The 19,463-nt window shown below is 40.5% G+C and overlaps 1 long non-coding RNA gene across 2 annotated transcripts in view; it reads left to right on the forward strand.

The window, feature by feature from the left end:
• The first annotated feature begins 478 nt into the window (after positions 1 to 478).
• Positions 479 to 19,463, forward strand: part of LOC123380076 — a 29,303-nt gene continuing 10,318 nt past the window's right edge. The window contains exons 1-2 of one of the 2 annotated variants that reach the window (XR_006585327.1): positions 479 to 577; positions 11,975 to 12,146. This is a non-coding gene — a long non-coding RNA (uncharacterized LOC123380076). Of the gene's footprint in view, positions 578 to 11,974; positions 12,147 to 14,047; positions 15,665 to 19,463 lie in introns of those variants that run through there. The other variant, XR_006585326.1, reaches the window with a different exon arrangement.

Consider the following 19,463-nt stretch of genomic DNA (forward strand, 5'->3'; position numbering starts at 1 on the left):
TCTACATTTTTATTTTCTGCTTTCTTTTTAAACCAGTAATTTTATCCAATATATTTTCCTGTGTTTCTGCCTACTCTTTGCAACAATTGTTTTTAATATTTGCATATTCTTTTATTGAAGGGGATGTGCCTAAATTATTTACTTGTGCACTAATTTTTGAGTAATTAGGCTTTTTGTAATTTTCTCTGCTGAAATAAAACCAAACTATAACACACACTGTGTGTGTGTGTGTGTGTGTGTGTGTGTGTGTGTGTGAAGAAATCACCACGTTAGGTTCCTTTGCCATTTGCAACAAGGAAGAAAGCCTTAATAATGTTATAAAGTCAGAGCTCCACTTGTTTGCTCTATAATTTTCTTCCTTTATTTCCTCTGTCCATTCTCTCTCTCTCTCTCGCTCTCTGCTTTTGATTCTCCTTTCTCTCCCTCCTTCCCTTGTTTCCTTCTTCCCAATAATCATTTATTGAATACCTTCTATGTTCCAGGCCCTGTGCTGGTGCATATGGTATAATTGTGAACAAAAGACAGAATTTTTGCCTCAGAGGAAGTTGTGATCAGGCAAGGAACAGAAAGAAAATGGGTAAGTTCTAACAACATATAATAAGTATTTTGACAGTGGAAGTATATTTGAAGAAGTCAGATAACATTGGCCCATATAAATTTTACACATCTCTTACAAGGAAGTAAGAGGCAGGAGGAAGGAAGAGGCACTCTGGCCAGGCTCTTTGTACATGATGTGGTACAGAAACACGCAGGCAGTTTGATACCTGACAGGCCAGGCTTAAAGAGCAGGATCTGCTACCTACTAGCTATGGAAGCATGGGCAAGTTAACTCTTCTTGGTGTGACTTACCTCTAAATAAGAGTCATAGGGGCACCTGGGTGGCTTGGTCGGTTAAGTGTCCGACTTCGGCTCAGGTCATGATCTCACAGTCCGTGGGTTCGAGCCCCGTGTCGGGCTCTGTGCTGACAGCTCAGAGCCTGGAGCCTGTTTCAGATTCTGTGTCTCCCTCTCTCTGTGACCCTCCCCTGTTCATGCTCTGTCTCTCTCTGTCTCAAAAATAAATAAACGTTAAAAAAAATTTTTTTTAAATAAGAGTCATAATGCATTATATGGGTACTGTGAGAATTACAGATAATGTATTTAAGTGCAAGCACATAGTAGGTACTTAGACAAATACGTAATATTATTACCAGCTGTTTGATTCTAGGCAAAACAACCCCTCTGGACTTCAGTTTATTTACCTATAATATGAGTTTTTGTATGATGCTTTTCTAAAGTTCTGCAAGGGCAATGATTTTGTACAAATGCCTACTGCTGGTCTCAGTGACACACTGAGAAGATATTTTAGAACCTCTTTTGAGCCTAGTTATCCTTCCTTATCCCTGATCTGGTCTTGCACTTAGGCTGCTCTGAAATATAGTGGGGTTCTTCCTTATCTGGAAACCTGGAATTCATCTGGAAACTACCCAGTGGCCAGCTGTCCCTCAACAGCTGCCTAGAAACCTTGGCACCAGCCAGGGAGAGCTAAAAGTTAACACATCAGATAAATAAAAACTTCAGACATAAAACATTTCTGTGAATAGAAGAAAGAGTCCTCTCCTATAACAATAAAAAATATCTTAGATTTTTAAAAATTTTCTGAATTCTAGAAATAACTTTTTTAACATTTCATAAAATCATGAGGAGCCTGGGTGGCTCACTCAGTTCAGTGTCTGACTCTTGATTTCAGCTCAGGTCATGATCTCACACTTTCATGAGGTGGAGTCCCCCCATTGGGGTCTATAGTGATAGTGTGGGGCCTCCTTGGGATTCTCTCTCTCCTCTCTCTCTGCCCTCCCCCATTGCTTGTGAGTGCATGCATGCATGCTCTTGCTCTCTCTCAAAATAAATAAATATTTTTTTAAAATTTCATAAAAAGAGAACTTCCATACCCTACTAAATATAAGGATCATCCCCTGTGAGAATTTCTGGCAGCCAAGAAAGCAGAGAGACCAATAAGAATAGTTCCAACTTACGTCAGAACAACCTTTGGCATAGAGAACTCGCTTCCTGGCTGCTGAACATTGGGGTGAAATTCTCCATTATTTCTTTCTTGTAAGCACATTTTTATGTTTCCTAAATCTCATACTTTATGTTTTAAAAATTCCAGGTGCTTTGCCTGTATTATGGAGCATATAGACACTAGAAGAACTTTATGAATCCCCAGGTCCTTCCCCTTTACTTTAAAGATAAGAAAGCTGATGTCCAGGTTTAATAGTAAATTAATAATAATAATAATAATAATAATACTTAGTGAATGTGGCTGGAGAAGAGGAAAGAAATGAAAATGATTGTTCTTCTCCACTTAGGATCTAACCATGTTTAGGAAACCTTAGTCCTATTTGTGAGCTATTAGATTTGTGCAGTTGTTAGGAGCAAAGGAGATCACTTTGTAGCATTTGGGTCAATCTCCAGTGTCAGACCAACATCACATATTGCTAATTGCTCTTTAATCCTTAGAGGGACTCAAGGTCTTTAACATTGCCTGCTAGCCAGCTATACTGACAGCTTTTTAAAAGGGGAGTTTACAAACCTCTTTAAAAACTTGCCCTAGATAACTTTGTAAAAACAAGTCAAACCAACATCCTATGTCCCCTGATATGATGCACTCACTTGGACATAACTCTATTTATGGAGAATTCCTGCCCAAAATGCATAACCTGAATCTAATCATGAAGACACATAAGACAAACCCAAATCAAAGCACAATATACAAAACAACTGACCTATAGTCTTCAAAAATGCCAATGTCAAAAAAAACAAAGTATTAAAAGGCTGAGGAAATGTTTCAAATTAAAGGAGACTAAAGAGACATGAAAACTAAATGTACCGCATGATTTATGGTTAAATCTTAAGCTGGAAAAAATGCTAAAAAGAACATTATTGGGATAATTAATAAAATTTGAATATGGGCTACATTTATATAATAGTATTGTATCAATGTTAAATATATTGAATTTAATCATCATACTATAATTATCTAAAAGATTATTCTTCTTTTCAGGTAATATATACTGAAGTATTTAGGGACAAGTCACTGTCTGTAATTTAGGGACAACTTTCTCTCAAATGGTTAAAAAAAAAATCTTATGTGTGCATATGTGTTTGAGTGTGCGTGTGTGTGTGTATGTGTGCATACATGTATATATATAGAGAGAGGGAGGGAGAATAATAAAATAGGGCAAAATGCTAATAATTGGTTAAGATACACAAAGGGCATACAAGAGTTCTTTATATTACTCTTGTACCATTTCTTTAAATTTGAAATTAAAACAAAAAGTTTCCTATATACTAGCAATAAACAAGTGGAATTTGAAATTTAAAACACATTATAATTTAGATTTGCACCCCAAAAATATAAAATACTTAGATATAAATCTTTAAAAATACAAGATTTATGTGGGGAAATTACAAAACTGTTATGAAAGAAAACAAATAACTAAATAAAAGGGGAAATATTGCATGTTCACAGATAGAAACATTCAATACTGTCAAGATGTCAGTTCCTCCTAACTCAATCTACAGATTCAATGCAATCCCAATCAAAATCTGAGAAAGTTATTTTACGGATATTGACAAACCGATTCTAAAATTTATATGGAGAGGCAAAAGACCCAGAATAGCCAACACAATATTGAAGGAGAAGAACAAATGCGGAAGACTGATGCTACTTGACTTCAAGACCCACTATAAAGCTATAGTAATCCAGTGTGGTACTGGTGAAAGAATAGGCAAATAAATCAGTGGAACACAACAAAGAGCCCAGAAACAGACCTCTATTAATATGGTCAACTGATCTTTGACAAAAAAGCAAAGGCAATATATTGGAGCAGAGATAATCTTTTCAACAAGTAGTGCAGAACAACTGAACGTCTACATGAAAAAGAAAGAATCTCAACGTAGATTTTACACCCCTTTGTAAATACTAACTCAAAATGGTTCATAGACCCAAATGTACATTATAAAACTATAAGGTTCCTAGAAATCAACATAGGACAAAATCTAGATGACCTTGGGTGTGTACATTACTTTTTAGATACAATATTAAGGCAAGGTCCTTGAAAGACAGAATTGAAAATGTGGACTTTATTAAAATTAAAAACTTTTCTTCTGTAAGAGACACTGTCAAGAGAATGAAAAGACAAACCACAGAATGAGAGAAAAGGTTTGCAAAAGATATATCTGAGAAAAGACTGTTATCTAAAATACACAAAGAACTCTTAAACTTTAACAGTAAAAAAACAAAAACAAAACAAAAAAACCTAACCATCCCATTAAAAAGTGGACAAAAGACCTTAACAGACACCTTGCCAAAGAAGATAAAAAGATGACAAATAAGCATATGAAAAGATAAACAACATCATGTGTCATAAAGAAATTGTGTATCAAGACAACAATGAGATACCACTACACATCAATTAGAATGGCCAAAATCCAAAACCTTTAAAACACCAAATGCTGGTAGAGACATAGAGCAACAAGAACTCTTACTAATTTCTGGTGGGAATGCAAAATAGTACATCTACTTTGGAATACAGTCTGGAAGTTTCTTGTAAAACTAAACATACTCTTACAATATGATTCAGCTATTGTGCTTCTTGGTATTTTCCCAAAGGAGCTGAAAAATTATGTGCACACAAAAACCTGTACGTAGATGTTTATAGCAGTTTTATTCAAAATGGCCCAAATTTGAAAGCAATAAAGGTATCTCTCAGTAAGTGAATGGATAAATAAACTGTGGTAAATCCAGACAATGGGACATTATTCAACACCAAAAAGACATGAGCTATCAAGACACAAAAAGACATGGAGGAAACTTAAATGCGTATTACTAAATGAAAGAAGCCAGTCTGAAAAGGCTACATACCGAATTATTCAACTATATGACATTCTAGAAAAGGCAAAACTGTGGAGACAGAAAAAAGACCTGTGGTTACCAGGGTTTGGTGGTTGGGTAGGGGGAGAGATGAATAGATGGAGCACAGAGGATTTTTAGGGCAGTGAAAATACTCTGTATGATACTATAATGATGGATACGTATGATTATACATTTGTCCAAGCCCATAAAATGTACAACACCAAGAGTGAAATCTAATAGAAACTATGGACCTTGGGTGATTATGATGTGTCAGTGAAGGTTCATCCTTTATAACACATGTACCGCTCTGGTGCAGGATGTCAATAGTCGGGGAGACTGTGCATACCTGGGGGCAGGTTCATATAGGAAATCTGTGTACCTTCTGCTCAGTTTTGCTGTGAACCTAAAACTACCCTAAAAAATAAAGTCTATTAAAAGAAAATTTAACTTAAACCTTCCAGTATCTTTCTAGGGTGGGTTGGGTCAGGAGATGAAAAGACACACATACGTACATGTGGAGATCACCAACTTGTGTCGTGATACATCAGCAAGAGCAGGAATTGGGGGGAGGGGGTGGAGGTGATCCAAGAGTGAGGTTGTTCCTCATGCTTTTGGACAAATGACTGGGTAGTGGCTGATTTGCAAACAGACCCTCTCCTCTAATTTTATTTCACTAATATTTCAAATTACCTGCTGGCGTATCTACAGACCAAATGGACAAAATGGCCTCTTTGTTGAATTCCCCATCCTTTCAAAAGGGTCATATGTAATTGACACTCTCAGTACTGTGTGTCATGTGCCAGGCACATACCAACTCATAAAAATGTCCTAAGGCATTAATTATCACAGCTAAGGAGAGCAAAGACAGCAGCTCCTGCTAATTGTCAAAATCCCCTCTGTGACTGCACGCTGCCGCACACCCAGTCGGGGCTTAAGAAACTCGAATTGGCAATGAAAGTTGCTATTCTTCTTCCTTGCAGGCCACAGCAGTGATTAAGTCTGGAGGGTGGGGGGAGGTTCGCCTCAGAAATCCCCCTCCGCCTGCTCAGGCTCAAACACTCTAGCAGCACTTGGATCCCAAGCAAGTGGCGGCTGCCCGGCAATAGTGATCAGCAATTCAGTTTGATTTAGGAAGTGCTAATCAATAGCAAGTTCAACTTTGGGAACTGCACTGGCTTAATCATTTTGCATCTGGCACCCAGGACTGACACACCCCAGCTGGAAGGAAGGGAGACCCACAGGGATGGAGGGAAGGACAAGTGTGTGTGTGTGTGTGTGTGTGTGTGTGTGTGTGTGTGTGTGGTAGGGGGCGGAATGAGACAAACGAGTTCATGAAAAACCCAGTAAACCTCTTTCCTGAGTTAAAAATCGTTTCAACTTTCAAAGGCGAAATCTCACCCCCAAGTGAAAGACATGACATAAATGCAAAGGCAAGTGAAGATAAACAAAAGGCCCCGCTCAGATGTTCCCGAGGTTATCCGTCATTGTCAAGGAATTCTTTACACATCATAACGATTCCAAGCACCCTGCCAGGTTGTCTCAAATTCCATTTCTATATCTTACAGGGTTCTTTTTCTTTTCTCCTGTAAACAGCAGTTTACAACACACGGTTTGACTGTAATTTTCGTCAAACTGCAAGTTTTGCAGGTTTGTGAGAGATGCATTATTACTTAAATCCAGCTGTAATGCTCTTTTACCTTCAAGGACCATTCATTTTATACATTCTGTCAGCTGAGGGTGGCAGGATAACAATTAGCCTGCAAGTCTATCCATTTAAACTAATAATAAAATGCAGGAGGAGTGCATGCGGGGTGTGTTCAAACTCCCCTCTCATGGATTCAAGCTGTGTCCATCCATTCCCCTCTCTCCACTACCTCCCAACCCAACCAGGGCCTCATTCCCAGACACAGGGTCTCAGGAGGCTGGACTATGGGGTCTGGTGATGGAAGAGAAGAGGCACGATGCAGAGATGCAGACCCAGCCCCCCGGGCAGCAGCCGTGAGCCAGCCCTATGGAGGCAAATCTGCAGTTGAAAACGAGGCTGATAGTCCAACCAGCTGTCCATCTGAAGAAGCCGAGCACTGGCTGAGATGCGGGCCCGGGGTGGGGCAAATGGATGGAAAATCGAGAGCAAGAGGGTTCTGAACAAAAGGCCAGAGGTAGAACCTGGTCTGATTTCCCGAGCCTCTGGGCCTCCCGGTGCCACCGGCTCCTTTCACAGATGCTTCTGACTACCAAGGGGAGGAGGAAGGCAGAGAGGGAGGGAGGGAGAGATTGTAAGGGCCCGGGGCAGCCAGGATTCTGATGAAGGGAAAACACTCGACTAAGTTTTTTTGGCTCCTTCAATGATAATATTTGTGAGGTTGGCTAATTTCTCTTTGTGAAAATGAAAATGGACACACTTACAAATAGTATTGACTCTTGTGGGAATTTTCTTGGGTCTTGGTTAAAATTGGTTGTTTTCTTCCCTTTTTTTGTTTTTGCTCAAAATTGATGACTTTTATGAATGAAAAGGAGACATAAGCAAGTAGAAACAACACAGATATCACTGCTCACCCATCAGGTTGGCGATGGAACTCTCACTCCATGCCGGGGGGAGAGAAATTAGTTCCCCGGTCGGACAGCAACTCAGCAGTTCCTGTTACCAATAGTGGATCAACTTTCACTCATTCACTGAGAAGTCTAGTCCCATGGGGTGATAAACATGGCAAGATTTTATCCTCTCTGATAAATGCCCCCACTGTACCAGGTTGAGCCTCCTTGCCAGCTGAGGAACAGGCTCCCTTAATATCCTTGGCCAGCTTCTCCAGCTTTAGCCACTTTTACTTATTAGAATAGTCTCATTGGTAGGGGCACCTGCGTGGCTCAGTCAGTTGAGCATCCCACTAAGGCTCAGGCCATGACTCACAGTTTGTGAGTTGGAGCCCTGCATCAGATTCTGCGTTAACAGTGCAGAGCCTGCTTCAGATCCTCTCTCTCTCTCTCTCTCTCTCTCTCTCTCTCTCTCTCTCTCTCAAAAATAAATAAACATTTAAAAAAAGTCTCATTAATGTGCTTAAAACGGTCCTGCTTGTTTAAAGCTTCAATCTCTTAAGCTGATGCAAAGCACTTTTCTTTCTCTCTCTCAAGCAGAAGCTGTTGTGAGGGAGGCAGGTATCACAGCAACACTCAAGTGCCATCTTCCCCTCTCTCTTCCCCCTCTTGATTTGGGTAGGGAAGAAGAAAAAGAAAATGGCAGAGCTCCTTCTCGAATGATTGAATGAGGGAGCAGTTTTCACTCTGTCAGCTTCTCTCTGGCCCACAGCAAGGGGTTGATCTCCCCTCCACATCGCAGGGTCCAAATGCTGGGTTGTCATAGGACACGTATGTGAATTCTTTGAAGGGCTCCGTGAAGAGCTGTCCCTTGAGTAGTTGCCTGACATGGGATTTATGTGTCTGAACTTCTACCCTGCCTCAGTGTCTCCGTACAGCATGACCTTCCCCCAGAGAATGGCACTGTTGTGGGAGTACCACCAAGATGGTTCAAGCACGGCCACCTTCGGTAGTGTCCCCTCAATTCACATAGACCAACAGTGGTCTATTTGTCATGCCAAATGATGGGAATGCCCACTGCCTCTTTCTCAGTCCTGCCTTCCCTCTTCTGCATCTCTTTCTATACCCTGGAAACATTGGGCCCCATCCAAGTCCAGGTCCTCACCCAATTTCTGCATGCCAGGACCACCAAAAGCTGACTCAGTTTATGTATGGAACAGAAGGGGGATGGTTATGATCGATGTCCAGAAAACCTTTATCATTGATTATCTTTGGTCTTCCTTCCTTGCCTTGCATAGTAGATTTTGTGGAAGTGTGAAGAGAGAATAGCCTTTCTGTGTGAACTTGGTATTCTCCAGAAGACCCCCCTCCTCTCTGCTGGTTGTCCCCTTAGGTTGACCCTTGTGGGGGTGGTTAGAGAAAAGACCTATTCTCAGCATAGGTCTCCCAATATGCCTTCCTGGGAGGTAGCTGGTCACAACTGCTATGACATTATGTTGGTTATGTGGAATGTGGGGTACTTAACATCTTTTGTCCTCAGCTTTAGGCCTTTGCTACAATTCTGATACAATATAAAAATAAAATAGAACATATGTGTAGCAGACCACCCATCAATTCTACTCCTAAGTGTATATACTAGAGAAATTTTCACAGACGTGCATGAAGAGATGGCTACAAGAATATTTCTAGCAGTATTGTTTGTAATAGTGCAATATTAGAACCAACTTAAATGTCATAATAATGAACAGGAAATAGCGTGGAAGCTGGTTTGATACTCAGCCAGGGGTGCGCCGGTATGCACAGGTACCCAGAGCTGCTTTGTTTATGATGAATACCTGTGTGTGTTGGTTGATGGTGGAACCATGCCTGTTGTTAAATATTTTGACTATCACTCTCTGATCATCTGACTACAATTATAGTAATGAAAAGGAATGAACTATGCAAATGCCAATCAGCATGGATGGATCTCAAACGTGAGCTCATAGGAAGAAGTGCAGAAAGAACAATGATACTATATATACTAATATATACTAATACACTAATATATATTTTAGTTCCATTTGCTATCCACATTTCATTCTTCATATATATATGAAGATACATATATACATGCATATATACATGTATACATGTGTATATATATATATGAAGATATTCAAATGTCCAATAAGCACATGAAAAGGTGCTCAACATCATTAGTCCATAGGGAAATGCAAATTGAGACCACAATGAGATACTTCATTTTGTACCTACTAGAACGGCTAGTGACCAACAAAAGAGGGAAAGAGGGAAATAACAAGCGTTGGTGGAAATGTGAAGAAACTGGGACTCTCCTACATTGTTGTTGGGAATGTAAAATGGTGCATCCACTGTGGAGAACAGTTTGGCAGTTCCCTAAAAAGCTAAATATGAAATTGCCATACAATCCAGCAATTCCACTCTTAGTTATGTACCCAAAGGAATTGAAAACAGGGACTTGAACACATACTTGTATGCCAGTGTCTGTTGCAGTGTTATTCACAATAGCAAGAGATGGAAACACCCCAAGTGTCCATCAACAGATGGATGGATAAAATGGATAAAATATATATATTTATATATATATATATTTATATAAAATGGATTTTATATATATATATATATATATATATATATATATATATATATATATGATGGGGATCTTATCTAGCCATAAAAAGGAATGAAGTTCTGATAGATGCTACAACATGGGCGAAACTTGAAAACACTTTGCTATGAAATAAGCCAGACGCAAAAGAATAGATAGGATATTATTCCACATATATGAACTATCCAGAATAGGCAAATTCATAGAGACAGAAAATTGATTAGAGTTTACCAGGAACTGAGGTGTGGAAGAGCGGGATTGATTGTTTATGGTTCCTGAGTTTTTATTTGGGGTGATGAAAAGGCTTTGGACATAGAGTGGTGACGGTTAGAAAACATCATGACTGTAATGAATGCCATTGAACTGTAGGCTTAAAAGTGGTTAAAATGCCAGTTTTGTTATAAATTTTACCATGATTTAAAAAAACGAATAACATAATATTCGTGAATTGTATACTTTGAATGGGTGAATTATATGATATGTGAATTATAGCAATAAAACTTTTTTAAAAAGATCTGAAGTAAATATGGCAAAATTTTATTAGTCCTTGGAAATTAGTAAAAGGAGCTTTTTAGTGTTGTCTGCACTTGTCCGAATATTTGAAAACGTTTTTCTGAATTAAAAAACAGAAGACAAAAAGCAAGTGAGTGAAGAATGATATCTGAAAGAGAATGTGGATAAACATTTAAGAAAAGGGAAATAAAACAGGCAGATTTTCTTTCTCATCGCACTTGGAAACGCACACATGCATCGTTAAGCAAACCATCTGTTTGCCCGATGTTTATCTCATAATGGCGAAAGAAGAAAATATTCGCCAGGAAAGGATTTATTTTTTCTTCTATTTTTCCCTTGAACTATAAAGGTACTAATTAGGTTAGGGTTTGTTTTTCTGGAGCTCCTTATCTGACCGGGTTTCCTATGAAGGGAATGAGGATCATTCTCTGGTGGGCAAAGGGAAAGCAGATCAGAAGCACTAGAGGGTGTTAGATCCTTCGCATGTTCTCTTACCTCACCTCAGGATTCCGAGGTACTCTGTGAATGGTCTTCCTGGGAACTCTGACATCACCATTCCCACCTCTGCTCCACTAAGTATCCCTTATCTAGAGCAACGCTTCACTGAGATACAGCTTAGAATGTCAAATGCTAGTGCACAGGCTACTGGAAAAAAGGAGAAATCTGCCTATCCTCCTGCTTGGATAGGTGGGGTCAGTAGGCAGAAAATAGTGCTACAGGAGAAGCTATCTGAAAATTGATACTGTCTAGTAGAGAGTCCATGGAACACACAAGAATGACTCAGGTTTGGGTTTGGGGAATAAAAGATTAAAAATCCTCTACATTCAGGGTTCTTGTAGGATCTTCAAGAAACTCCTTTTGTGGAACCCGAGATCCTCTGAGCAAGTGCCTCTCGGTTCCAAGACGATGACAACAATGACGACAGGACTATTTCTTCTCCTTTCCCCCCCCCCTCCTCCTCTTTCTCCCTCTTCCCCTCCTTTTCCCCCTCCTCCTCCTTCCTCTTCCTCTTCCCCTTCACCTTCTCCTTCTCCTCTCCTTCCTCTTCCCATTTTCCTTCTTCTCCTCCTCCTCCTCCTCCTTCCTCTTCTTCCCCTTCTTCTCCTTCTTCTCACCCCTCCCTCCTCCTTCTTCTCCTTCCTCTTCCCCTTCTCCTTCTTCTCCTTCTTCCTCACTTGCCTGTCTCCTAAAGTGATGGAAGCTTCTGGACCTGAAATATATAGCTCGTTGATACCACCTGATTGTAATACACCGGTTTGAAGCTAGTTGCCAATGCTGTGTTTGAAAAGTTAGTTTAATTGGTGCTTGCTGTATACTTTTAAAGGATTGGGATTTATTTTGGCGTAAGAATTCTGGCTCCCCCTGAGCCTCACTGATTCTCAAGGAAGAACCTGGTTTTCTTGAAGGTTGTGAACCTACCAGATGGGCTTCACCCCACCCACCCTCTGCCACCATCAACAGACCTTGTCTGCTGCCGGAGTGAAGAGAATCAGACTTGCAGGAGTCCTTCTGTGCTGGCTACTCATCTGCTGTCTCCACTGACACTGAAACTGGCTGGTGTTCCCTCGTGTCCCACGGGTCAGTATTCCTTTTACTATGGCCCACTCATTTAGAAGAAAAACAGCTGCCTATAGCAGCAACTCCTGGAACTAGAAAGTCAGTCCTTATTTGTCAAGATGAACTCTTCTAAATTTCTTCAAATTTAGAAAAGTTAATGATAGCTCCAGAGGCCTGCATGAAGTTTATTATTTTATGTGTAGCTGCTTCCAAGGAAATTAACATCATGGATAAGTTACAAAAGCCTTAACTGAATATTAAATTTTTAGATATGTCTTAGGAAACAAGAGTTAAATCTTTTACGAAAGGCAGTATACACTGAAAACAAAATACCTGACATCTGAAAGTAAGACTAATTTTCCTTGGATCTGCTCTTTGTCCCAGGTACGCAATGGGTATAGGGCTTAGTGACAGTAACAAACATCTTTATAGGCCTAATCAGAGAGAGAGAGAATTCAATTAGTCTAGCCAGCATATTTCAAATATTTAACTGATTCATGCATAATTTCACATCACTTTGCTGACATCAGGGACACTCAATGATATGCCAGGAATTGCCTGCAGTTTACAGGTCTTTGTTATTTCAAGTACTGAGAGCTGCTCTGTGAGCTATGGGATGTCCTCCCTCTCTCCCCACCCCACCCCCCACCACCTGTGGACATGAGGTTGTAACATTTATTCCCACAGAGTGTAGATTAAAGGGAGAGAACTCAAGTTCACAAAGTCATGTGTACAGTGATCTGGCAAGTGTTAGGTAAAGCATACTGGCGTTGGGCCTGGGTCTGAATGCTGCACCCATTGGTTATTAACTAGATGACTGTAGGTAAGTTTCTTGTATGAAATAGAATTAATATCGTATCATTTCCTAGGGTTTCTGTAACAAAATACTACAAACTGGGTGACTTAAAACAGCAGAAACGTATTCTCTCACAGCTCAAGACACCAGAAGTCCAAATTGAAGGTATCAGCAGGTTGGTTCCTGAGTAAGCCTTCATTCATCTCAACCACATCTGCAAAGATCCTATTTCCACATAGGGTCATATTCACAGATACTGTGGGGTTAGGACTTCAACATACCTTTTTGGAGGACACAGTTCAACTCACTACACCATGCCATGGACTTCTACTTAGTATTTCATTTGACAATTCAGGGAAGCATTCTATACAGTGCCTGGCTCATAGTACATAGTGAATAAATGCTACTTCCCTTCCCCCGACGATATGGCATTTAAAAAAAAAGTCTTCTTTTACCTGTTCAGTAATCAGCAAAACTATTAGATTGTGTTTCCAAATCACAGGCATAAAACTATGATTTGACTGGAAATCTGCGAATTTCCAAAGTATTTTTTTCTGAGACTCAGCTATTCCTGGTAGTGGAAGTGAAATTGCCCTCAACTTGAAAAAACAATGTGCTACAAATGTTTATCACTGCAACCATCTCTGTCACAGGAACAAATGTGGCCTTTCGTGTCTGTCTACTTATTGGTAAATATTGAATGGCAGTTAGTCAATGACACCAGTGGTGCTTTCATAATAGTCACAAGAACCTACCGAAGAGAAGCCATAGAAAAAGCACATTTTTACATGACCATAAAGGGTTAAGAAACATAGCAGAGATATAAAAATTGAATAATCACACTTGATATAAGCACCTTTTCTTAAAATTTCAATTGGATTAATTCAAAACCTTAGCCGGAATAAGAACAGAGCGATATGCCAGATTCTTTGGCTAAATCCTTCATTGTCAAAGTCTTGAATTATTGCAAAGACCTCAAGATTTCAGAATAATGATGATGTAGAGCAGCAACTTTCTATCACTGCACAAAATGTGCAGAGCTATAAATCTTATTATAATATAACATAGAGTTCTAGAAATGCTTAAAATTCCAGTTGGTAAAACATAGTGTCCACAATTTGCTGGTAGAAAAACTGAGGTGAATGACCTCACTATAATCACAGCAGAGGGAAGGGTGGATTTGCTTAGCTAATTACACTACAACAAGTGATCTGGTCTACAACCTCCTCTGTAATATTTATTTTTAATGAAATATACAAAAGTTTGCAAACATCTTGTCTGCCTTATAAGTATTTCCCTCAGGACTATTTAAAGATCAAAAAGGAAATTTCAAATGTGCAATCTGCTGAAAAAAAAAAGTAAGCAAGTAAACAGCAAAACAAGCTCCCTATCTTCCAGTAGGCAACCCCCCAGCTAATATATTCTGTTCCACATCCTCCACCCACTCCTTCTTTCATTAGTCCAGTTATCCAAGGGATATCTTGAAATTATGGGCCTGGGAGAGCTCACCTGTCCCTTTCTTCTTTTGATACTTTATTTCCAGGCTCATGAGCTCCCTCCCCTTAGCACAACCACTTATAAAGTTTCCAAACTACCCCATCTCTTTGCATTCTGATCTTCACCCCTGTTCCTCAGCTGTCCAGCACCAGGTGGACACACAATCGATACTGCTTATCAATGCTGATGATTCCTGGCTCTCTCAGTTTGTCCCTTTCTCTTGCTGGGAATACCACTTCGGGATACAGCTCATCCAGGGGAAATGTATTCAGCCTCTCACCTTGCCCTATTCTTATTTAGGCCAGCTAAAATCAATTTAAGATGATGGTGAGTTTGCCAAGAATCCCAAGACAGCAGCACCCTGAAAGCCGACCTGTTGAAAAATCTTTGATCGTGAAATACAGCCAATGCAAGTCTTGTCATGTCACTGTTTATCCCCATGCTCCCATCCCTGTCTTTAAGGATGAATCCAATGGCGACAAGAAAGTTTTGTGAGAAAAAAAAAAAAAAGCTCATGTGGGCCTTTTCAAAGCACAAGTCTGGTGATTCTTTCTGGTACACATTTTTTTCCGAGATTTCAGTTCATAAGGACAACATCAACAACAACAGAACAAAAGGAGAATGGAATAAACTGACCAAACCCACCGCCACAAAAAAAACCAGGCTCACAGAGGCATCACCTGACCTTGCGTGTGTGGGAGAGAGTGTCTCCCAGACATGAGTAGAAATCCCAACCACCAGTGCAGCCTCATCTAGCACCAGGTGTTTGTAACTGGTTGAAGAGGGCTGGGTCTGATCAGCTGCCCCAGCTGTGGTTGGAAACTGGTCTTCCTCGAATGTGCGGCCTTGGAATACTTCCAGTAGATACAGCCTTTCAGGCACTGTAACCTCAAACCTGAGCTGGGAATGAGGTCATGACAAAACTCAGCCTCAAGATGCAGGAAAATGAGTGAGGATTAAGAACAGTTTCAGATGATGGTGAAGTCAAACTCCCGGCCAGAGAGAGTTAGGGTGGAGTCAGTTTAAAGACAACATGGAGGCCCGGGAGTTTGCCCTGGCAGAGGGCTTGGGGCCGGTGTGGATGGAGGAGCACTTCATCACCCCCCTGGTGGAATGTCGCAGGCCATCCCAAGCCCCCTCGATGGGGTTGAAACGGAATGAGGAAGTATCTGAATGTGGAATAGACTGGGGTATGAGAAGAATGCTGTGACAGGAGTGTCTAGGCCTCCATCTGCTCACCTGAATGGTAAGGAAGGCATGCTTAGCATGTAAGATTCTGTTCTATGGGTGCCTGGGTGGTTCAGTCTATTAAGCCACCAACTCTTGATTTCAGCTCAGGTCATAATCTTACGGTTCCTGGGATGGAGCCCTGAATCAGGCTCTGTGCTGACAGTGCAGAGCCTGCTTAGGGTTCTCTCTCTCCCTCTCTCTCTCTGTGCCCTCCACCATGTGGTCACTCACTTGCAGGCTCTCTCTCTCTCTCTCTCTCTCTCTCTCTCTCTCTCTCTCTCAAAATTAAAAAAAAATCTGCTTTTTTAAAATATGAAATTTATTGTCAAATTGGTTTCCATACAACACCAAGTGCTTCTCCCAACAGGTGCCCTCCTCAATGCCCATCACCCACCCCCCCACCAACCCTCATACTGTTCTCAGTTTTTAAGAGTCTCTTATGGTTTGGCTCCCTCCCTCTCTAACGTTTTTTTTCCTTCCCCTCCCCCATGGTCTTCTGTTAAGTTTCTCAGGAGCCACATAAGAGTGAAAACATATGGTATCTGTCTTTCTCTGTGACTTATTTCACTCAGCATAACACTCTCCAGTTCCATCCACGTTGCTACAAAAGGCCATATTTCATTCTTTCTCATTGCCACATAGTATTCCATTGTGTATATAAGCCACAATTTCCTTATCCATCTGTCAGTTGATGGAAATTTAGGCTTTTTCCATCATTTGGCTATTGTTGAAAGTGCTGCTACAAACATTGGGGTACAAGTGCCCCTATGCATCAGCATGCGCCTGTATCCCTTGGGCAAATTCCTGTCAGTGCTATTGCTGGGTCACAGGATAGATCTATTTTTAATTTTTTGAGGAAGCTCCACACTGTTTTCCAGAGCGGCTGCACCAGTTTGCGTTCCCAAAAGATTCTGTTTCCCAATGGGAATGGAGGCAGAGAAAAGCAAGCATTAGGAAACCAAAGATTTCCCTTAGTTCATTCCTTTCCAAGAGCTCTGCCTACCAGCCCAGTGGATAGGACTGTGCTCATGCATATTTCACACCCAAATGCTTGACAAATGAAGATGTCACTCACCCACCATTGGTAGATCATGTGTGTTGAGTTTTTGCTACAGATGGGGCAAGGGACCCTGATTACCCATGTAGACTCTCAATCCGAGTTCTTGATTTGGGGCCTTCATTAAAAAAAATGTCTGGTTGGCATAATGCTTGCGAAATAGACCAAAACAAATTGTTTAAATATTTACATTGAAACTCTTCCTTTGAACTAATTATCATATTCCAACTAAGCAAACTTATTGACCATGTAGTTGTACAAATGTATATGTGTTTATAATGTTTTTAAATACTAAACAGCTAATATCTGGAATTAATATAGTATACTAATGTTTAGCCCTCCTTTACCAAGGTTAATTGTTCATTATTCCAAGGCAATTATTTATGTGCTTGAAAGTGGGTTTGCTGAGCCTGGGTCCTCAGTGCTATGTGTTAAGATTTGTAAGAGGCAAATACACTTGCATAAAGGCAAATTAATTATTTAGGGAGGAAAGGCTTAATCAAGGCAGTGGGCCGCTACAATAATTAGACTTCAGAAAAGGAAGCAAACAGCAGCACAATCCATGATTATTTATTATTCTGCCTCCTCCTCAAATATCAGAATTAGATCTCTCGCTGTGAAAATATTCAGAGAAATGCATATACTCCCACCTGTACCATCTTTTTCCATTATTGTAGCTGAACGGCTGTGAGAAACAGATCACTTACAGCGTTTTAGAGCAAATAATCCACTTGGTCATTCCTCAAGGCTCCAAAAAATAGACCTTTGAACAATGACAGCTGGAAAATCCTGAGGCATCAGATGTAGCTAATAGAGGATTCAACTCCTGTTTTCAGGAGTCTTTGAAAACCAAAAGGCATAGTCTGCAGCACAACATGTGACAAGGCATTTATTTTCATCTATTTGCTGTAAGCTGTTGAAAACTAGAAATATCAAATTAGATCAAATGTTTTAAAATAGGTTAAAGTCGATTCTTTCTTGCATTTTGGGTTCTACCCAAACAGTCCTCAGATCGGAGCGTCTGCAGCATGAATATATATTTCATTATAAGAGGGAAAGAAAAGCTGTTACTGGTGATAATTACTGTCACCAAACTAGAAGGCTAATTGTCAGAGGAGTTCTCTCTATGCGGGGACATGTGTTTCACTCTGACGAAGGGCGAGGTGGGTGGACCAGCCGTCTTTGGGCAGAACCGTTTTCTCCTTTCGGTTCTTTCAGGATGTTTAAAAGCATTTCATCTATAGGCACAGATTCATCAGGTGAAAATCCGGTGAGAATTTTGCCAACCAAAGGCTTTATTAGGTATTTTTGTTTTGTTTTGTCCCTGCCAACCCTTTTTGAGGAATGGGAAATGTGGAAACCCACAGGGCACAGAGCCCTTGCGACTTTGGCTGAAGTGTATTTATTCTATTTACTTTTATTACTCCAATCCAAGGATAAGCAGCACCTTTCTCAAAGAAACTCCAGGCCCTTGACTGCCTTTCTCTCATCATTAATCCTCACAACTTACCAGAGAAGCAGAGAAGAGACAGCTCTCGGCACCCCCCTTTTATAGCTGGAGAAGCTGAGGTTTGGGAAGGTTAAGTGACTTGCCCAAGGTTATTTAGCAAATTAGGAGAGGCCACCTGGGAACAGAGCTCTGGGTTCATAGGTTCTGGGGCTGTGGCCAGGAAACACCAGCCACAAAGAGGCTCTTTTGTGCTTGATTTTGTTGACATCCCTATTTGTATAGAGACGAAGTAAATGTTTCAGTTCTTCTACCTGTCTTCCCCCTTTTATGCCACACCACCAACACACACCCCTCCTCCCTATTCATTGGCTGTCGGGGGGGAAAGTTTCCCTCTGGATTAGAACGTGCAAATAAATTCACTGGTTTGCTGCAATGGGCTCAATGTAGTCTATTGTTTTAGGTCCTATTGCTTGGAGGTGTCACTCCTACTTCCTGTCCTCACTCTGAGAGCTGGTCTCATATACCTCATTATGGCCATATTAAAGAGCTGGTACAAGAACAACTAGTCCATTGATGTGGACTTTCTTTAAAAAAAAATGTTTAAAGAAAATTTATTGCTATCATCATGAGGGAGAGGAAAGGTGGTGTGTAATTCGTAGAGAAGAATGGGTGTCCTACAAACCAAGGTGCTCTTGCGGGATGTATCAGATTAGCATCCAGTCACGGGACCCGAAGAAGTGGTGCCTTAGTGCTCAGGAGCGAGCAGTGTTGAGGTAGGGGGAAGAAAGAAACCACATCTTAAGGAATACATTTTTCTGCCCAGTCACAGGGCTAGGAATAGAAGGATGACACACACCAAAAGTTTAAAAAGGTGAACTCCTACAGAGACACTGCCTGTGGGGAGAAGTGACCTGTCCTGAGGAAGGAGGGAGAGGCATATCAAAGTCTAGGAAGAAAGAAAAGAATACCATCTTCAGGGCAAGCAGTGCCTTCTCATTTGTGTACACGCTGGTTTGTAAGTACAATAGATCCTTTGGTAAAATGCTTGTACCTCCGGGGCTGAGATTTTTTTATTTTTGAATTGCAAGTGCTCCATCTAGTGGTCAGTTTCTAAAACAACAAGCCCATGGTGTTAACTGATGTCATCCTTTGGATGCAAATTACTTAGTTCAAGATTTTTTTTTTTTTTAAATGACTAATGCCTGCATCAATCATAGCAAGCTATTGAGAATTTAACTTCCGGCAGGCACAGTTGGCAGTAGCTTCTAAGAACTAAAAGTATCTGTATATTGGCAATTTAAATCACAG

This window comes from Felis catus, chromosome C2 (genome assembly GCF_018350175.1).
Source record: "Felis catus isolate Fca126 chromosome C2, F.catus_Fca126_mat1.0, whole genome shotgun sequence".
Lineage (NCBI taxonomy): Eukaryota > Metazoa > Chordata > Mammalia > Carnivora > Felidae > Felis > Felis catus.